This window comes from Microcebus murinus, chromosome 21, assembly GCF_040939455.1.
Source record: "Microcebus murinus isolate Inina chromosome 21, M.murinus_Inina_mat1.0, whole genome shotgun sequence".
NCBI lineage: Eukaryota > Metazoa > Chordata > Mammalia > Primates > Cheirogaleidae > Microcebus > Microcebus murinus.
This window is the reverse complement of record NC_134124.1, coordinates 196,417-209,098: the sequence shown is the minus strand read 5'-3', so window position 1 is coordinate 209,098 and position 12,682 is coordinate 196,417. Positions and strand designations below refer to the sequence as shown.

The following is a 12,682-nucleotide window of genomic DNA, read 5'->3' as shown; positions in this document are numbered from 1 at the left end:
CCCGAGGGGGGAGGCTTGGAGAGGGCAAGGCACCCGACCTTAACATTGGTACCCCCACAATACGCTGGAACAACATGAGAGGTATATGAATAAGAACACAGGGGGGGCCGGGCGCGGTGGCTCACGCCTGTAATCCTAGCTCTCTGGGAGGCCGAGGCGGGCGGATTGCTCCAGGTCAGGAGTTCGAAACCAGCCTGAGCAAGAGCGAGACCCCGTCTCTACTAAAAATAGAAAGAAATTAATTGGCCAACTAATATATATAGAAAAACACAGCCGGGCGTGGTGGTGCATGCCTGTAGTCCCAACTACTCGGGAGGCTGAGGCAGCAGGATTGCTTGAGCCCGGAGATTGAGGTTGCTGTGAGCTAGGCTGACGCCATGGCACTCACTCTAGCCTGGGCAGCAAAACGAGACTCTGTCTCAAAAAAAAAAAAAAAAAAAAGAACGCAGGGAGGAGGGGGGCACGGGCAACACATGTCACCTGAATACTTGTACTCCCATCATCTGCTTGAAGAGAGAGAGAAAAGAAAATGCAATCCTAGAGGTAAGAGACACTTTTTAAAAATAATGAATCCGAAGAGAAAAGTAAAAGGAGGCCTGTGGAGCAGGTCTGGGTGTGACTCCGGATCCCCCAACATCAGGTGCCACCACCAAAGATTCCTGCGTGTAGCCCATAGAACCCCAAAAGCAACGGGACGAGTTCTGGTCACATACTCCCTCAAAATGACATCCTGGCCTTCCTCTGGAACTCCCTCCCCTCTCAGACTCTCAAGGTTTCCTCCAGCGTGTCGGTTCCCACAGAGCAGACCTTTGGTCTGAGACCTGACAGTCCAGATGCCACGCATGCTGCCGCGTGGCGGCGGTGTCGCGGCTTGGGACAAGAGGAGGCCCCACGGTGCGGGCTGGGGCGCCAGGCACCGCGCGGGCGCTGAGGGTGGGGGTGACCCCCACCCCGGGCCGCCGCCGCGCTCCCAGAAAGGGGACAAAAAAAAAAAAAAAAAAAAGCAGCAGCCTGTGGCACCCGGTATTCCCAGGCGGTCTCCCATCCAAGTACTAACCGGGCCCGACCCTGCTTAGCTTCCCAGACCAGACGAGATCGGGGGCGTTCAGGGTGGTGTGGCCCTAGACGGCGGCGGAGGGCGCCCCTGCCCCGCTCAAGAAGCCGAGCCTCTCTGGGCTTCCCCGCCGCCGCCTCCCGCGCCGGGCCGGGCCGGTTGAGTTCGCCGGCCGGGTCCCGCGGGCTCCCAGGGACGAGGGTGATGGGCGGGGCGGGGCGGGGCGGGGCGGGGCGGGGGCTGTCTCTCTATACACACACACACACACTCACACTCACTCACACTCACACAAGATGCGCCTCCACGGTTGGACTAGCCAAGGTGGAGCCCTCCCAGCCCCCCTCGTCTCCTCGCCCGGCCTCCTTCACCTACCCGCTGCCCACCCCCAGCGCGTCGCTGCCTGCCGCTGACTGCGCACGCGCGGGACGCTCGCCCTTTGACCCCAGCCAGGGGCCGCCCTCCCCCACAACCCCTTTCAGCTGCGCCCGCCCCCTAGCCCTGTGGGTGGGCTGCCGCCTATTCCCCCGGGCCAGGGCTGGGGCACAGCCAGTGTATGGGGCGTCTCTCTCTGGGGATGTGTCCCATGGGTGGGGTGGGGTGGCGTGGTTTGGGGGGCGCTGAAGAAATCAGTCCCCTCCATCTGCTACCTCTGGAAAACGCCCAAGCCCGTGGAGAACTGCCGGCACCGCTTCGTGGGGGCCGGGACCCTCCTCCGTGTCCTCCTGTGGCCCAGTCCAAGGGGCCTGGGCCTGGCCGGGGCTGCATTGGACCCCGACCACCCTGGCGTGTGGACTCGCTAAAAATCGGCCATTAGATATTGGATTCCAGCTTCCTGGAGGTCATTTCACTAATGAGTGCACTGGAAAGAGTTTCCTAATCCATCTGTGAGGGTGGCAACTGAAAGAGAATTTTAAAGCTGACAGAATAGGCGAGGGAAGGCATAGGAGATTTCCACACCCAGCAAGGAAGACTTTCCCGAAATGGAAGAAAGAAACGAGCAAACAGAGACACCGGTAGCCCGCCCGGAAAAGAGTCTGCCCCTTAGAGAAAGCACCCTGACCAGGTTCACCCGTGGGTGGGTGGCGAGCTAGCGGCGTTCAGAAGAGCGAGGCCCGCAGTCTGTGCGGAAGACACCTGCGCTCGGGTGTGTGTGGCGGCGCGATTCACAAGCAACTCTAGACGTTAAACCAAGGAGAAGCCAGGGAGTTCCCAACGCCCCAGGTGTCCTCAGCCCACGACTGGCTGCTGTGGGAATGCGAAGCCCGGCTCCTTGTCTCAGAGCGGGGTTCCCAGGAGGATCAGGCTGAAGCTGGGACTCGGCCTCAAAGTGTCCCCTCGCATGGCCACCCCCTTCCCCTTCCTGCTCCTCTACTCCTGGTGCCCCTCCATCCAGGGGCCAGACCTTAAAGTGTCACCGCAAGAGAATCCTGGTCCCAAAGGAGCCTTCTGGGGGACCGGTGCTGAGAGAGGTTGTGGGCATGGCCCGCTGGGGCTCTGCCCGACCCAGGGCTGAGAGATGCCACCTCCCAGCTCTGGGTCCCTGCAGGAAGTGTTGGCAAGCACAGGGCCGGTCCTCCAAAGGCCCAGGTGCAGGGAGCCCAGGCCAAGCAGCCTGTGGAAGAAGCCACTTGCCGTGCTACCCCGGGAACAGGACTGCAGGCCCCGGCCCTTCCCACCTCCTCCTCCTCCTCCTCCTCCTCCCCCCCCGCCCCCCCCACAGGGCACAGGGCTCAGAGACACCTCAGACTCTTGCTACCCAAAGTGCAAAGGGCATCAGTTGCTCCTCCAACCCCCCCGCCCAGCAGACCACGTTGTCCAGCCAGCCCCCGGGCCTCCCTGGGGTGCCCAGCACAAAAGTGCAGACACCCACCGGACCCTCAATCTCAGTTTTCGGATGTTTTTGCCACTCTAAGGACCCGCAGGCCAGCTGGGCCTTCGGGCAGGACAGAGAGCCCCGGAATCCGACGTGGAGAGCTGCGTGTACGTCCCCATCAGGAGGCGGTCCCCACCTCCGCGGCTCTCCCCTTGCGGGGAGCGGCAGCCCAGCCGGCAGCCGCAGGGCCTCAGGGAAGACACCAGGCTGGGCCCCCGCGGCACAGCGGGGGCACGTCCCCCGCACTCACGCGACTTAGGGACGGCTGCTGGAGACTGCTGCGGCCACCCTGCTGCCGGGTTTCTGGTGGGCTTCCTGGAAGCAGCGTCCACACCAAGCCCTTGGAAGGCCCAGGCGACGGAGGAGCCGGTCAGGCAGGGGCCCAGGACGGTGAGAGGCCGGGCGGGCGGGAAGGAGCATGTCAGGCAGGGGCAGAGGACGGTGACAGGCCGGGCGGGGAGGAGCCGGTCAGGCGGGGGCCCAGGACAGTGACGGGCCTGGCCGGGGAGGAGTGCGTCAGGCAGGGGCAGAGGAGACGGGCTGGGTAAGGGTTAGGGTGACAGTTAGGGCACAATTCACAATCGCAAAGACGTGGAAGCGACCCGAGTGCCCATCCATCCAGGAGTGCATCAATAAAATGTGGCGCGTGGACACCACGGAGTGCCATTCGGCTGTGAGGAGCAGCGGTGAGAGGGCGCCTCTCGTGTTCTCCTGGCCAGAGCTGGAACCCGTTCCAGTAGGCCAGGTATCCCAAGAATGGACACACGAGCACCACGTGAGCGCGCTCACCAGCAAATTGGTACGAACGGATGGACGCCTAAGTGGACAGAGAGGAATCACCTTCATCGGGTGGGTGTCGGGCGGGTGGGGGGAGGGGAGGGGCATACACATCCATTAGGCATGGGGTGGGTGCGCACCGACTGGGGGATGGGCGCACTTGAAGCTCTGACCCGAGGGGGGAGGCTTGGAGAGGGCAAGGCACCCGACCTTAACATTGGTACCCCCACAATACGCTGGAACAACATGAGAGGTATATGAATAAGAACACAGGGGGGGGCCGGGCGCGGTGGCTCACGCCTGTAATCCTAGCTCTCTGGGAGGCCGAGGCGGGCGGATTGCTCCAGGTCAGGAGTTCGAAACCAGCCTGAGCAAGAGCGAGACCCCGTCTCTACTAAAAATAGAAAGAAATTAATTGGCCAACTAATATATATAGAAAAACACAGCCGGGCGTGGTGGTGCATGCCTGTAGTCCCAACTACTCGGGAGGCTGAGGCAGCAGGATTGCTTGAGCCCGGAGATTGAGGTTGCTGTGAGCTAGGCTGACGCCATGGCACTCACTCTAGCCTGGGCAGCAAAACGAGACTCTGTCTCAAAAAAAAAAAAAAAAAAAAGAACGCAGGGGGGAGGGGGGCACGGGCGTGACATGTCACCTGAATACTTGTACTCCCATCATCTGCTTGAAGAGAGAGAGAAAAGAAAATGCAATCCTAGAGGTAAGAGACACTTTTTAAAAATAATGAATCCGAAGAGAAAAGTAAAAGGAGGCCTGTGGAGCAGGTCTGGGTGTGACTCCGGATCCCCCAACATCAGGTGCCACCACCAAAGATTCCTGCGTGTAGCCCATAGAACCCCAAAAGCAACGGGACGAGTTCTGGTCACATACTCCCTCAAAATGACATCCTGGCCTTCTTCTGGAACTCCCTCCCCTCTCAGACTCTCAAGGTTTCCTCCAGCGTGTCGGTTCCCACAGAGCAGACCTTTGGTCTGAGACCTGACAGTCCAGATGCCACGCATGCTGCCGCGTGGCGGCGGTGTCGCGGCTTGGGAAGAGGAGGCCCCACGGTGCGGGCTGGGGCGCCAGGCACCGCGCGGGCGCTGAGGGTGGGGGTGACCCCCACCCCGGGCCGCCGCCGCGCTCCCAGAAAGGGGACAGAACAAGAGGCAAAAAAAAAAAAAAAAAAAAAAAAAGCAGCAGCCTGTGGCACCCGGTATTCCCAGGCGGTCTCCCATCCAAGTACTAACCAGGCCCGACCCTGCTTAGCTTCCCAGACCAGCGAGATCGGGGGCGTTCAGGGTGGTGTGGCCCTAGACGGCGGCGGAGGGCGCCCCTGCCCCGCTCAAGAAGCCGAGCCTCTCTGGGCTTCCCCGCCGCCGCCTCCCGCGCCGGGCCGGGCCGGTTGAGTTCGCCGGCCGGGTCCCGCGGGCTCCCAGGGACGAGGGTGATGGGCGGGGCCGGGCGGGGCGGGGCGGGGCGGGGGCTGTCTCTCTATACACACACACACACACTCACACTCACTCACACTCACACAAGATGCGCCTCCACGGTTGGACTAGCCAAGGTGGAGCCCTCCCAGCCCCCCTCGTCTCCTCGCCCGGCCTCCTTCACCTACCCGCTGCCCACCCCCAGCGCGTCGCTGCCTACCGCTGACTGCGCACGCGCGGGACGCTCGCCCTTTGACCCCAGCCAGGGGCCGCCCTCCCCCACAACCCCTTTCAGCTGCGCCCCCCCCCTCGCCCTGTGGGTGGGCTGCCGCCTATTCCTCCGGGCCAGGGCTGGGGCACAGCCAGTGTATGGGGCGTCTCTCTCTGGGGATGTGTCCCATGGGTGGGGTGGGGTGGCGTGGTTTGGGGGGCGCTGAAGAAATCAGTCCCCTCCATCTCCTACCTCTGGAAAACGCCCAAGCCCGTGGAGAACTGCCGGCACCGCTTCGTGGGGGCCGGGACCCTCCTCCGTGTCCTCCTGTGGCCCAGTCCAAGGGGCCTGGGCCTGGCCGGGGCTGCATTGGACCCCGACCACCCTGGCGTGTGGACTCGCTAAAAATCGGCCATTAGATATTGGATTCCAGCTTCCTGGAGGTCATTTCACTAATGAGTGCACCGGAAAGAGTTTCCTAATCCATCTGTGAGGGTGGCAACTGAAAGAGAATTTTAAAGCTGACAGAATAGGCGAGGGAAGGCATAGGAGATTTCCACACCCAGCAAGGAAGACTTTCCCGAAATGGAAGAAAGAAACGAGCAAACAGAGACACCGGTAGCCCGCCCGGAAAAGAGTCTGCCCCTTAGAGAAAGCACCCTGACCAGGTTCACCCGTGGGTGGGTGGCGAGCTAGCGGCGTTCAGAAGAGCGAGGCCCGCAGTCTGTGCGGAAGACACCTGCGCTCGGGTGTGTGTGGCGGCGCGATTCACAAGCAGCTCTAGACGTTAAACCAAGGAGAAGCCAGGGAGTTCCCAACGCCCCAGGTGTCCTCAGCCCACGACTGGCTGCTGTGGGAATGCGAAGCCCGGCTCCTTGTCTCAGAGCGGGGTTCCCAGGAGGATCAGGCTGAAGCTGGGACTCGGCCTCAAAGTGTCCCCTCGCATGGCCACCCCCTTCCCCTTCCTGCTCCTCTACTCCTGGTGCCCCTCCATCCAGGGGCCAGACCTTAAAGAGTCACCGCAAGAGAATCCTGGTCCCAAAGGAGCCTTCTGGGGGACCGGTGCTGAGAGAGGTTGTGGGCATGGCCCGCTGGGGCTCTGCCCGACCCAGGGCTGAGAGATGCCACCTCCCAGCTCTGGGTCCCTGCAGGAAGTGTTGGCAAGCACAGGGCCGGTCCTCCAAAGGCCCAGGTGCAGGGAGCCCAGGCCAAGCAGCCTGTGGAAGAAGCCACTTGCCGTGCTACCCCGGGAACAGGACTGCAGGCCCCGGCCCTTCCCACCTCCTCCTCCTCCTCCTCCTCCTCCCCCCCCGCCCCCCCCCACAGGGCACAGGGCTCAGAGACACCTCAGACTCTTGCTACCCAAAGTGCAAAGGGCATCAGTTGCTCCTCCAACCCCCCCGCCCAGCAGACCACGTTGTCCAGCCAGCCCCCGGGCCTCCCTGGGGTGCCCAGCACAAAAGTGCAGACACCCACCGGACCCTCAATCTCAGTTTTCGGATGTTTTTGCCACTCTAAGGACCCGCAGGCCAGCTGGGCCTTCGGGCAGGACAGAGAGCCCCGGAATCCGACGTGGAGAGCTGCGTGTACGTCCCCATCAGGAGGCGGTCCCCACCTCCGCGGCTCTCCCCTTGCGGGGAGCGGCAGCCCAGCCGGCAGCCGCAGGGCCTCAGGGAAGACACCAGGCTGGGCCCCCGCGGCACAGCGGGGGCACGTCCCCCGCACTCACGCGACTTAGGGACGGCTGCTGGAGACTGCTGCGGCCACCCTGCTGCCGGGTTTCTGGTGGGCTTCCTGGAAGCAGCGTCCACACCAAGCCCTTGGAAGGCCCAGGCGACGGAGGAGCCGGTCAGGCAGGGGCCCAGGACGGTGAGAGGCCGGGCGGGCGGGAAGGAGCATGTCAGGCAGGGGCAGAGGACGGTGACAGGCCGGGCGGGGAGGAGCCGGTCAGGCGGGGGCCCAGGACAGTGACGGGCCTGGCCGGGGAGGAGTGCGTCAGGCAGGGGCAGAGGAGACGGGCTGGGTAAGGGTTAGGGTGACAGTTAGGGCACAATTCACAATCGCAAAGACGTGGAAGCGACCCGAGTGCCCATCCATCCAGGAGTGCATCAATAAAATGTGGCGCGTGGACACCACGGAGTGCCATTCGGCTGTGAGGAGCAGCGGTGAGAGGGCGCCTCTCGTGTTCTCCTGGCCAGAGCTGGAACCCGTTCCAGTAGGCCAGGTATCCCAAGAATGGACACACGAGCACCACGTGAGCGCGCTCACCAGCAAATTGGTACGAACGGATGGACGCCTAAGTGGACAGAGAGGAATCACCTTCATCGGGTGGGTGTCGGGCGGGTGGGGGGAGGGGAGGGGCATACACATCCATTAGGCATGGGGTGGGTGCGCACCGACTGGGGGATGGGCGCACTTGAAGCTCTGACCCGAGGGGGGAGGCTTGGAGAGGGCAAGGCACCCGACCTTAACATTGGTACCCCCACAATACGCTGGAACAACATGAGAGGTATATGAATAAGAACACAGGGGGGGCCGGGCGCGGTGGCTCACGCCTGTAATCCTAGCTCTCTGGGAGGCCGAGGCGGGCGGATTGCTCCAGGTCAGGAGTTCGAAACCAGCCTGAGCAAGAGCGAGACCCCGTCTCTACTAAAAATAGAAAGAAATTAATTGGCCAACTAATATATATAGAAAAACACAGCCGGGCGTGGTGGTGCATGCCTGTAGTCCCAACTACTCGGGAGGCTGAGGCAGCAGGATTGCTTGAGCCCGGAGATTGAGGTTGCTGTGAGCTAGGCTGACGCCATGGCACTCACTCTAGCCTGGGCAGCAAAACGAGACTCTGTCTCAAAAAAAAAAAAAAAAAAAAAGAACGCAGGGGGGAGGGGGGCACGGGCGTGACATGTCACCTGAATACTTGTACTCCCATCATCTGCTTGAAGAGAGAGAGAAAAGAAAATGCAATCCTAGAGGTAAGAGACACTTTTTAAAAATAATGAATCCGAAGAGAAAAGTAAAAGGAGGCCTGTGGAGCAGGTCTGGGTGTGACTCCGGATCCCCCAACATCAGGTGCCACCACCAAAGATTCCTGCGTGTAGCCCATAGAACCCCAAAAGCAACGGGACGAGTTCTGGTCACATACTCCCTCAAAATGACATCCTGGCCTTCTTCTGGAACTCCCTCCCCTCTCAGACTCTCAAGGTTTCCTCCAGCGTGTCGGTTCCCACAGAGCAAACCTTTGGTCTGAGACCTGGGAGTCCAGATGCCACGCATGCTGCCGCGTAGCGGCGGTGTCGGGGCTTGGGACAAGAGGAGGCCCCACGGTGCGGGCTGGGGCGCCAGGCACCGCGCGGGCGCTGAGGGTGGGGGTGACCCCCACCCCGGGCCGCCGCCGCGCTCCCAGAAAGGGGACAGAACAAGAGGCCAAAAAAAAAAAAAAAAAAAAAAGCAGCAGCCTGTGGCACCCGGTATTCCCAGGCGGTCTCCCATCCAAGTACTAACCGGGCCCGACCCTGCTTAGCTTCCCAGACCAGACGAGATCGGGGGCGTTCAGGGTGGTGTGGCCCTAGACGGCGGCGGAGGGCGCCCCTGCCCCGCTCAAGAAGCCGAGCCTCTCTGGGCTTCCCCGCCGCCGCCTCCCGCGCCGGGCCGGGCCGGTTGAGTTCCCCGGCCGGGTCCCGCGGGCTCCCAGGGACGGGGGTGATGGGCGGGGCGGGGCGGGGCGGGGCGGGGGCTGTCTCTCTATACACACACACACACACACTCACACTCACTCACACCCACACAAGATGCGCCTCCACGGCTGGACTCGCCAAGGTGGAGCCCTCCCAGCCCCCCTCGTCTCCTCGCCCGGCCTCCTTCACCTACCCGCTGCCCACCCCCAGCGCGTCGCTGCCTGCCGCTGACTGCGCACGCGCGGGACGCTCGCCCTTTGACCCCAGCCAGGGGCCGCCCTCCCCCACAACCCCTTTCAGCTGCGCCCGCCCCCTAGCCCTGTGGGTGGGCTGCCGCCTATTCCCCCGGGCCAGGGCTGGGGCACAGCCAGTGTATGGGGCGTCTCTCTCTGGGGATGTGTCCCATGGGTGGGGTGGGGTGGCGTGGTTTGGGGGGCGCTGAAGAAATCAGTCCCCTCCATCTCCTACCTCTGGAAAACGCCCAAGCCCGTGGAGAACTGCCGGCACCGCTTCGTGGGGGCCGGGACCCTCCTCCGTGTCCTCCTGTGGCCCAGTCCAAGGGGCCTGGGCCTGGCCGGGGCTGCATTGGACCCCGACCACCCTGGCGTGTGGACTCGCTAAAAATCGGCCATTAGATATTGGATTCCAGCTTCCTGGAGGTCATTTCACTAATGAGTGCACCGGAAAGAGTTTCCTAATCCATCTGTGAGGGTGGCAACTGAAAGAGAATTTTAAAGCTGACAGAATAGGCGAGGGAAGGCATAGGAGATTTCCACACCCAGCAAGGAAGACTTTCCCGAAATGGAAGAAAGAAACGAGCAAACAGAGACACCGGTAGCCCGCCCGGAAAAGAGTCTGCCCCTTAGAGAAAGCACCCTGACCAGGTTCACCCGTGGGTGGGTGGCGAGCTAGCGGCGTTCAGAAGAGCGAGGCCCGCAGTCTGTGTGGAAGACACCTGCGCTCGGGTGTGTGTGGCGGCGCGATTCACAAGCAGCTCTAGACGTTAAACCAAGGAGAAGCCAGGGAGTTCCCAACGCCCCAGGTGTCCTCAGCCCACGACTGGCTGCTGTGGGAATGCGAAGCCCGGCTCCTTGTCTCAGAGCGGGGTTCCCAGGAGGATCAGGCTGAAGCTGGGACTCGGCCTCAAAGTGTCCCCTCGCATGGCCACCCCCTTCCCCTTCCTGCTCCTCTACTCCTGGTGCCCCTCCATCCAGGGGCCAGACCTTAAAGAGTCACCGCAAGAGAATCCTGGTCCCAAAGGAGCCTTCTGGGGGACCGGTGCTGAGAGAGGTTGTGGGCATGGCCCGCTGGGGCTCTGCCCGACCCAGGGCTGAGAGATGCCACCTCCCAGCTCTGGGTCCCTGCAGGAAGTGTTGGCAAGCACAGGGCCGGTCCTCCAAAGGCCCAGGTGCAGGGAGCCCAGGCCAAGCAGCCTGTGGAAGAAGCCACTTGCCGTGCTACCCCGGGAACAGGACTGCAGGCCCCGGCCCTTCCCACCTCCTCCTCCTCCTCCTCCTCCTCCCCCCCCGCCCCCCCCCACAGGGCACAGGGCTCAGAGACACCTCAGACTCTTGCTACCCAAAGTGCAAAGGGCATCAGTTGCTCCTCCAACCCCCCCGCCCAGCAGACCACGTTGTCCAGCCAGCCCCCGGGCCTCCCTGGGGTGCCCAGCACAAAAGTGCAGACACCCACCGGACCCTCAATCTCAGTTTTCGGATGTTTTTGCCACTCTAAGGACCCGCAGGCCAGCTGGGCCTTCGGGCAGGACAGAGAGCCCCGGAATCCGACGTGGAGAGCTGCGTGTACGTCCCCATCAGGAGGCGGTCCCCACCTCCGCGGCTCTCCCCTTGCGGGGAGCGGCAGCCCAGCCGGCAGCCGCAGGGCCTCAGGGAAGACACCAGGCTGGGCCCCCGCGGCACAGCGGGGGCACGTCCCCCGCACTCACGCGACTTAGGGACGGCTGCTGGAGACTGCTGCGGCCACCCTGCTGCCGGGTTTCTGGTGGGCTTCCTGGAAGCAGCGTCCACACCAAGCCCTTGGAAGGCCCAGGCGACGGAGGAGCCGGTCAGGCAGGGGCCCAGGACGGTGAGAGGCCGGGCGGGCGGGAAGGAGCATGTCAGGCAGGGGCAGAGGACGGTGACAGGCCGGGCGGGGAGGAGCCGGTCAGGCGGGGGCCCAGGACAGTGACGGGCCTGGCCGGGGAGGAGTGCGTCAGGCAGGGGCAGAGGAGACGGGCTGGGTAAGGGTTAGGGTGACAGTTAGGGCACAATTCACAATCGCAAAGACGTGGAAGCGACCCGAGTGCCCATCCATCCAGGAGTGCATCAATAAAATGTGGCGCGTGGACACCACGGAGTGCCATTCGGCTGTGAGGAGCAGCGGTGAGAGGGCGCCTCTCGTGTTCTCCTGGCCAGAGCTGGAACCCGTTCCAGTAGGCCAGGTATCCCAAGAATGGACACACGAGCACCACGTGAGCGCGCTCACCAGCAAATTGGTACGAACGGATGGACGCCTAAGTGGACAGAGAGGAATCACCTTCATCGGGTGGGTGTCGGGCGGGTGGGGGGAGGGGAGGGGCATACACATCCATTAGGCATGGGGTGGGTGCGCACCGACTGGGGGATGGGCGCACTTGAAGCTCTGACCCGAGGGGGGAGGCTTGGAGAGGGCAAGGCACCCGACCTTAACATTGGTACCCCCACAATACGCTGGAACAACATGAGAGGTATATGAATAAGAACACAGGGGGGGCCGGGCGCGGTGGCTCACGCCTGTAATCCTAGCTCTCTGGGAGGCCGAGGCGGGCGGATTGCTCCAGGTCAGGAGTTCGAAACCAGCCTGAGCAAGAGCGAGACCCCGTCTCTACTAAAAATAGAAAGAAATTAATTGGCCAACTAATATATATAGAAAAACACAGCCGGGCGTGGTGGTGCATGCCTGTAGTCCCAACTACTCAGGAGGCTGAGGCAGCAGGATTGCTTGAGCCCGGAGATTGAGGTTGCTGTGAGCTAGGCTGACGCCATGGCACTCACTCTAGCCTGGGCAGCAAAACGAGACTCTGTCTCAAAAAAAAAAAAAAAAAAAAGAACGCAGGGGGGAGGGGGGCACGGGCGTGACATGTCACCTGAATACTTGTACTCCCATCATCTGCTTGAAGAGAGAGAGAAAAGAAAATGCAATCCTAGAGGTAAGAGACACTTTTTAAAAATAATGAATCCGAAGAGAAAAGTAAAAGGAGGCCTGTGGAGCAGGTCTGGGTGTGACTCCGGATCCCCCAACATCAGGTGCCACCACCAAAGATTCCTGCGTGTAGCCCATAGAACCCCAAAAGCAACGGGACGAGTTCTGGTCACATACTCCCTCAAAATGACATCCTGGCCTTCTTCTGGAACTCCCTCCCCTCTCAGACTCTCAAGGTTTCCTCCAGCGTGTCGGTTCCCACAGAGCAGACCTTTGGTCTGAGACCTGGGAGTCCAGATGCCACGCATGCTGCCGCGTAGCGGCGGTGTCGGGGCTTGGGACAAGAGGAGGCCCCACGGTGCGGGCTGGGGCGCCAGGCACCGCGCGGGCGCTGAGGGTGGGGGTGACCCCCACCCCGGGCCGCCGCCGCGCTCCCAGAAAGGGGACAGAACAAGAGGCCAAAAAAAAAAAAAAAAAAAAAAAGCAGC

The 12,682-nt window shown here is 62.2% G+C and overlaps 3 pseudogenes; all 3 read right to left on the bottom strand.

Moving 5' to 3' along the window:
* Positions 1-1,008: 1,008 nt before the first annotated feature.
* Positions 1,009-1,127, bottom strand: LOC142863315 (uncharacterized; annotated as a pseudogene).
* Positions 1,128-4,900: 3,773 nt separating this feature from the next.
* Positions 4,901-5,018, bottom strand: LOC142863365 (uncharacterized; annotated as a pseudogene).
* A 3,774-nt stretch (positions 5,019-8,792) lies between these two features.
* LOC142863314 (uncharacterized) lies at positions 8,793-8,911 on the bottom strand (annotated as a pseudogene).
* Positions 8,912-12,682: the final 3,771 nt, after the last annotated feature.